Source organism: Leptodactylus fuscus, chromosome 1, assembly GCF_031893055.1.
Source record: "Leptodactylus fuscus isolate aLepFus1 chromosome 1, aLepFus1.hap2, whole genome shotgun sequence".
NCBI classification, from domain to species: domain Eukaryota; kingdom Metazoa; phylum Chordata; class Amphibia; order Anura; family Leptodactylidae; genus Leptodactylus; species Leptodactylus fuscus.
This window is the reverse complement of record NC_134265.1, coordinates 88,894,497-88,901,698: the sequence shown is the minus strand read 5'-3', so window position 1 is coordinate 88,901,698 and position 7,202 is coordinate 88,894,497.

The following is a 7,202-nucleotide window of genomic DNA, read 5'->3' as shown; positions in this document are numbered from 1 at the left end:
TTCTCGTCTTTTCAGGCAGTTACTTTCTCCATATTAGTCCATGAAGAGGGTAGGAGGATTAGAAAAGACACTCAAATAATTGTTGCTTCTTCACTCTGCTATTCCTTACTTTTTTTTATTTTAACACTGATTCTTTAAGTATTGTCTTGTGTCATTACTGATGAAGAGACCTACAGTCCTATGAAAAAGTTTGGGCACCCCTATTAATCTTAATCATTTTTAGTTCTAAATATTTTGGTGTTTGCAACAGCCATTTCAGTTTGGTATATCTAATAACTGATGGACACAGTCATATTTCAGGATTAAAATGAGGTTTATTGTACTAACAGAAAATGTGCAATATTTGACCGGTGCAAAAGTATGGGCACCTCAACAGAAAAGTGACATTAATATTTAGTAGATCCTCCTTTTGCAAAGATAACAGCCTCTAGTCGCTTCCTGTAGCTTTTAATCAGTTCCTGGATCCTGGATGAAGGTATTTTGGACCATTCCTCTTTACAAAACAATTCAAGTTCAGTTAAGTTTGATGGTTGCCGAGCATGGACAGCCCACCCTCAAATGATCTGAAAACAAAGATTGTTCAACATAGTTGTTCAGGGGAAGGATACAAAAAGTTGTCTCAGAGATTTAACCTGTCAGTTTCCACTGTGAGAAACATAGTAAGGAAATGGAAGACCACAGGGACAGTTCTTGTTAAGCCCAGAAGTGGCAGGCCAAGAAAAATATCAGAAAGGCAGAGAAGAAGAATGGTGAGAACAGTCAAGGACAATCCACAGACCACCTCCAAAGAGCTGCAGCATCATCTTGCTGCAGATGGTGTTACTGTGCATCGGTCAACAATACAGCACACTTTGCACAAGGAGAAGCTGTATGGGAGTGTGATGAGAAAGAAGCCATTTCTGCAAGCACGCCACAAACAGAGTCACCTGAGGTATGCAAAAGCACAAGAGAAAAAATGTGTATACACATACAGTCCACAGTTCACCAACAATAAACAGAGGCAGTGTATACCTTGAGTGCACAAAAAATACACCCCCGGTGGGGCAAATAATGTCAAGAACAAACAACGAAATTTTCAGCACAGAAGGTGTTAAAAATAAAACTTAACTTTAACTTTAGTCAAAAAAAGAGAAAAACTCACGTAGTCAATTCCATCTATCAATGTGCATGTGTAAACAAATCAGACAGGCCTACGCGTTTCAGGACGGGTTTACACCTGTGAGCCTGATTGCTTATAAGCTCGGGTTATTCAGACATACCAACATTGCCATGAGTAAGGGACGGACGTCCTGAAACGCGTAGGCCTGTCTGATTTGTTTACACATGCACATTGATATATAGAATTGACTACGTGAGTTTTTCTCTTTTTTTGACTCCTATATCTGGTACCCATTTTTTCATGTTTTCTTAAATAAAAGTTAAGTTTTATTTTTAACACCTTCTGTGCTGAAAATTTAGTTGTTTGTTCTTTGCAAAAGCACATTTGGACAAGCCAGCTTCATTTTGGAAGAAGGTCCTGTGGATTGATGAAACAAAGATTGAGTTGTTTGGTCATACAAAAAGGCGTTATGCATGGTGTCCAAAAAAAACAGCATTCCAAAAAAACCACTTGCTGCCCACTGTAAAATTTGGTGGAGGTTCCATCATGCTTTGGGGCTGTGTGACCAATGCCGGCACCGGGAATCTTGTTAAAGTTGAGGGTCGCATGGATTCCACTCAGTATCAGCAGATTCTTGAGAATAATGTTCAAGAATCAGTGACGAAGTTGAAGTTACGCTGGGGATGGATATTTCAGCAAGACAATGATCCAAAACACTGCTCCAAATCGACTCAGGCATTCATGCAGAGGAACAATTACAATGTTCTGGAATGATGGGTTATGTAGATAACCTGTTTTCCCTAAGTCCCAACAGCGGCACAATATGGGGTATTTTCTGCCCCTGTGTGCTGGTAGGACAGGCGGAATGTTTAATTAGCCAGACTTAACACCTGGCTGGACCCTATATGAGGGCACCACACCCCTCCCCCTGTGTGTTAATATTAAGTAACCTATAATAGGCTCTGTACAATACAATATGTTTACAGTAAAGATATTGGTATTTTCCACATACATACAATCTTTACAAGTGCATACAAGCAACTTATACACATTTTAGTCTGTTTTCCTCTACCAAATTATAGGGAGGGAGACTTGTGCCGCTTTTGGGACTTAGGGAAAACAGGTTATCTACATAACCCATCATTCCCTTGCGTCCCACCAGCGGCACAATATGGGGAGATAGCAAGCATAGTCCCTTTATTAGGGTGGCCGTTCTACAGAACTCAATACTGTACGGCCGAAGCTTCCGCAGACTGGGTAGCCAGTCTATAATGCTTTACAAATGTGGAGTCTGAGCTCCACGATGCCGCCGCACAGATCTGGTCAAGCGGCAAGGCGCACCTTTCTGCCCATGAGGTAGAGACTGCCCTCGTGGAGTGCGCTGTCAAGAAGGCCGGAGGAGATAAGTCCTGTATCTCAAATGCAATTTTAATAGTCTCCTTCACCCACCTAGAAATGGTGGGTTTCGAGGCCGCCAGGCCCTTTAACTTCCCGAAAAAGTTTACAAAGAGGTTTTCTGATCTTCTAAAAGAGCGCGTGCGCTCTAGATAAATCCTTAAACACCTTGACAAATCAAGTGAATGAAGTTTAACCTCCTCCGGAGTGGAGGGTGTTGGATAGAATACTGGAAGTGTGACCAGCTGGCATCTGTTGGTCACAGAGGGAACCTTGGGGGTAAATCCCGGTAGATATCTTAACTGGACTCTGTCCTCGTAGAAGCTGATGTATGGTTCTTCACAGGAGAACGCCTGTAATTCTCCTACCCTCTTGGCTGATGTTATTGCCAAGAGGAATGCTACCTTGTAGGAGAGGAACTTCAGCTCTACCGACTCCAGAGGTTCAAAGGGTTTACCACATAGCGCCGAAAGGACCGTGCTGAGATCCCACTTGTGGACGGGAGCAGATACTGCTGGTCTCAACCTCCCCGCCCCTTTAAGGAAGGAACTTACTAGGGGGTCTTGAGATAACCGCCTCCCCAGACAGGCGGACAGGGCAGCCATATGCACCTTCAAGGTGGCAACCGAGAGGCCCCTGTCAAGGCCGTCCTGAAGAAAGTCCAAGATCACACCTACTGGAGGATCCACGGAGTCCACTTCGTGCTCCTGGCACCAAGTTTTAAAGATGTTACCAATCCTCTGGTAACTTCTATTTGTAGCTTCTGAACGGGCACAGGAAATCGTCTTTAGGGCGGCCTTTGAAAGTCCTCTATTCCTTAATAGGGACTGGTTAACTTCCAGGCTGTCAAGTTGAACCTCCTCAGATCCTGGCAGAGTAGCTCTCCTTGAGTTACCAGGTCTGGGAGGGGGGGAAGCCTCCAATAGATGCCTTGACTCATCCTCATGAGCTGGGCAAACCAAGTCCTTTTTGGCCAGAACGGGATTATGGCGATGCCCGAGACTTGGTCCTGTCTTATCTTCATCAATACCCTGGGTATGATGGGACTGGAGGGAAGATTTAAATCAGCCTGAACCTCCATGGGATGGACAGGGCATCCACTGCCAAGGGGTTGTCCTCCTGATACAGGGAACAGAAGGTCTGTACCTTGGCGTTGAGTCGGGTTGCCATAAGATCGACCTCTGGGAGACCCCATCTTTGGACGATCTGCTGGAATATTCCTGGATGAAGCGACCATTCTCCGGATACGGAAATACCCCGACTCAACTGATCCGCTACTATGTTCAGGGAGCCTCTGATGTGAACAGCGGATAGATGGGACAGGTTCTTTTTTGCCCATGAGAAGATTAGATTCGTGGTTCTTTGAAGGGCCCGGGATCTGGTACCGCCTTGTTTGTTTATATAGATGACCGTCGTCATATTGTCCGACCGGACTTTGACCGCCTTCCCCTTGAGGAGGGGGGCGAAGTGACACAAGGCAAGGTACACTGCCTGAAGTTCCTTCAGGTTGGATGACCCCTGTTCCGGATGTGCCCAAACGCTGTGTATAGTTTTGTCGTCCAAGTGGGCTCCCCATCCCTGATGGGATGCATCCGTTGTCAGCAGGACCCACTGTGGAGGGACCGTAGACCTTCCGTCTTTCAGGTGTATCCACCATCTGAGGGAAAAACGGGTAGCGGGAGAAAGGCAGATCTTCTTTTGCAGTCCCCGTGGCGACCTGCTCCAGGCGCTCAGCACTTCCCTCTGAAGGGGACGCAAATGCCATAAGGCCCAAGGAACCGCCCTGACTGAAGAAGACATCAGGCCTAGAACTCTCATGGCGGTCCGGATGGTTATTCGCCGAGTTCCGAACAGAAAGCGGGCAGCTGCCTCTATCTTGAGTTTCCTTGGGCCGGAAAGGTAGATCTGCATCTTCTGGGAATCCAGAATAAATCCGAGAAACTTCCTCCGGGTGGACGGCACTGTCTCGGATTTCTCCCAGTTGATCCCCCATCCTAGTTTCTGAAGGAGGGATACAGCGATCTGAAGATGTTGGTGGAGTAGAGAAGTAGACTGAGCTTTTATGAGCCAGTCGTCTAAATACGGAACCACGAAGAGCCCCTCTAATCTTAGAGCGGCGGCGATGGGGGCGACCGTCTTGGTGAAGACGTACGGGGCTGACGATATGCCAAAGGGGAGGGCGGTAAACTGAAAATGCTCTCTGCGGCCAGCTATTTGAATAGCTATTCTTAGATATTTCTTGTGTGGGCAAAAAATAGGGACATGCAGGTAGGCGTCCCTGAGATCTAGGGTCACCATTACCTCGTCCTGCTGGAGGGAGGATGTTACAGAATCTACTGTTTCCATACGGAATGGTTTTCCCCTTAGAAACCGATTGAGATACCTTAAATCTACTATCATCCTCCAGTCCCCAGATGGTTTGGGGACGAGGAAAACTGGAGAGTAGATACCGAGGCCTTCCTCCCGAGGGGGGACCCTCTCCAGGGCCCCCTTTGTCCTGTATTCCAAGACGGCTGCCTCTAGGATAGACTGCTGGGCAGCAGGCAGGATACGAGTGCTGGTGAAATGATTGCGGGGAGGCTGCTTGAATTCCAAGGCGTAGCCCTGGGCCACCACCCGCAAAGCCCAAGGATCTCTGATGATCTGATCCCACACACCGGCAAAGTGGGCCAGACGCCCACCTACCGCAAGATTGACCGCAGAGAGCTGCGCACCCTCAAAAGGTAGGTTTACCTTTTGAATCATCCCTGGCGCGCCCCCTGCCCATACCTCTAGGTCGTATTCTGGACCTCCTCTGAGGTTGCCTGGATTGAGCTCCTCGCCCCCTACTTGGGGGAGGCCTTCTGCTTCTGGAGGCCTGCGGCAAGGTTCTGCCCTTGTCTTTGGCCAGACCCTCCATTAGATCATCGAGGCTGCGCCGAACACCTTGCCTGGCTGGAAGGGTAGACCGCACAGGGCGTATTTGGATGGTAAGTCCGCCCTCCAGGGACGGAGCCACAGTGGTCTTCTTGCGGCTGTGGTCTGAGCCATGGTTTTTGCTGACAGACGTAACTGTTGTCTGGATGACTCTCCCAGGTAATCTGCTGCTAGCTGAATAGAGGACATAGACGATAAGATCTCGTCTCTATCGACGCCGGTATCTATGTCCCGCTCCAATTGCGTCAGCCGGGCACGTAGGAAATCCGCCACTTCGGTGGAGGCAATGGCCACAGAGGTCTGAGCTGAAGCAGAAGAATACGCTTTTTTAAGTGTGGAGTCTATTCTTCTATCCAAGAGGTCCTGTAAGTTAGAGCCATCTTCAAGAGGCACAAAGGTACGCTTGGACATCCTAGCTACCACCAGGTCTAATTTTGGGGGTGGCCCCCAGGAGGACAGCTGGACAGGATCCACCGGATACAAATTCTTAAATACCCTGGAGGCCACATGAGTCTTCTCAGGAAATTTCCACTCCTGCTCCATAATGGCCATTAATGCCGCATCTACCTGAAAGGTCCTCTGCCCTTCAGCGGTAGAAGCGGAGGCTTCCCCCAAGTCATCCAGGCCCCTTGACCGGAGGGCCTTCAGCAAACTGGTTGTTTTGTCCCATGAAAATATGGGTTTGCTGGCCACGCTCGACTGCACCATGGATGGGCAGGAGTCATCCTCCATCTGCAGTCTTTCCAGGGAGGGGGGAGAAGCAGAGCGCCCTTCTGTCCGCTGCTTCTTGGATAGCTGGGTGATGGACACGCGGATGTCCTTTAGCGACTCCTCCTACAAAAAAAGGAGGAGGAGCTTACCAGAAGTGGGGAAACCATCTTTCCTCTTGTTCTCTGCACCGTACTCACCATATACTCCTTCATCCATATTACCATGTCCCTGGGGGAGGGCTCATCAGCAGGAGGCCCTCTGCAGGACCGACAACGTGACCAATCGTATCCTGGAATATAGAGGTTAATTAGCAACCTCCTCCTGAGAGAGCCCCTACCCCAGACCACACTTACCATCAGGTAAGGGGATATCGCAATCCCGGCAGGAAAAATGCTTTGTTTTGGCCAAGGATTTCCTCCTCTCCTGGTCCTCAGGAGGAGTGATAGAAGAGGACATGGTAGCGGAATATAGCGACCGCTATGTTCACCTAAATAGATTTAGTGTATGAGAGGAGTAACATACATGAAACACAATAATGGTTTCTTACCAGGCGTTGGAAGAACGGCTTAGACCAGGATTTGTCAAAAGCTCAGCTGCCACCAGCGAAGTGCAAACCAACTGCAACTGCAAACTGCAACTGCACTGCAAACTGCAAACATAAGCCCCACTAGTGGGAAACTAGGAAGGCAAGGACTGAGTGTCCTGCCCTCCTTTTTGAGCTGGCCGCCGAAAAAAGGGGGCGGGTCTGCCCGAAACCCCGCCCCCTTCCCGCTTCCCCCCTGCCTTACCCTGCCCCAGACTAGCTCCTTTCCCGGAGCTACAGTAAAAAATTTCGGCCGCCGCGAACCGGAAGTGCGGCGCCGAAAGTGTGTCGCAAGTTTTCCCTCCCCGTCCAGGAACGAGGGAGCCGGCCGAAGGTTCCGGCCCCTACCCGTTCGCAGAGCCGACGGCAGAAGCCGAAGCTTCCGCATGAAGCGCCGACCCTGCAAGTAAGTGTCAGTGGACGGGGAGGGGGGGAAGGAGAAAGACCCTGCTGACACCCCTGCCTTCTCTTCCAGGTCAGGAGCCCCAGTGAGGGACA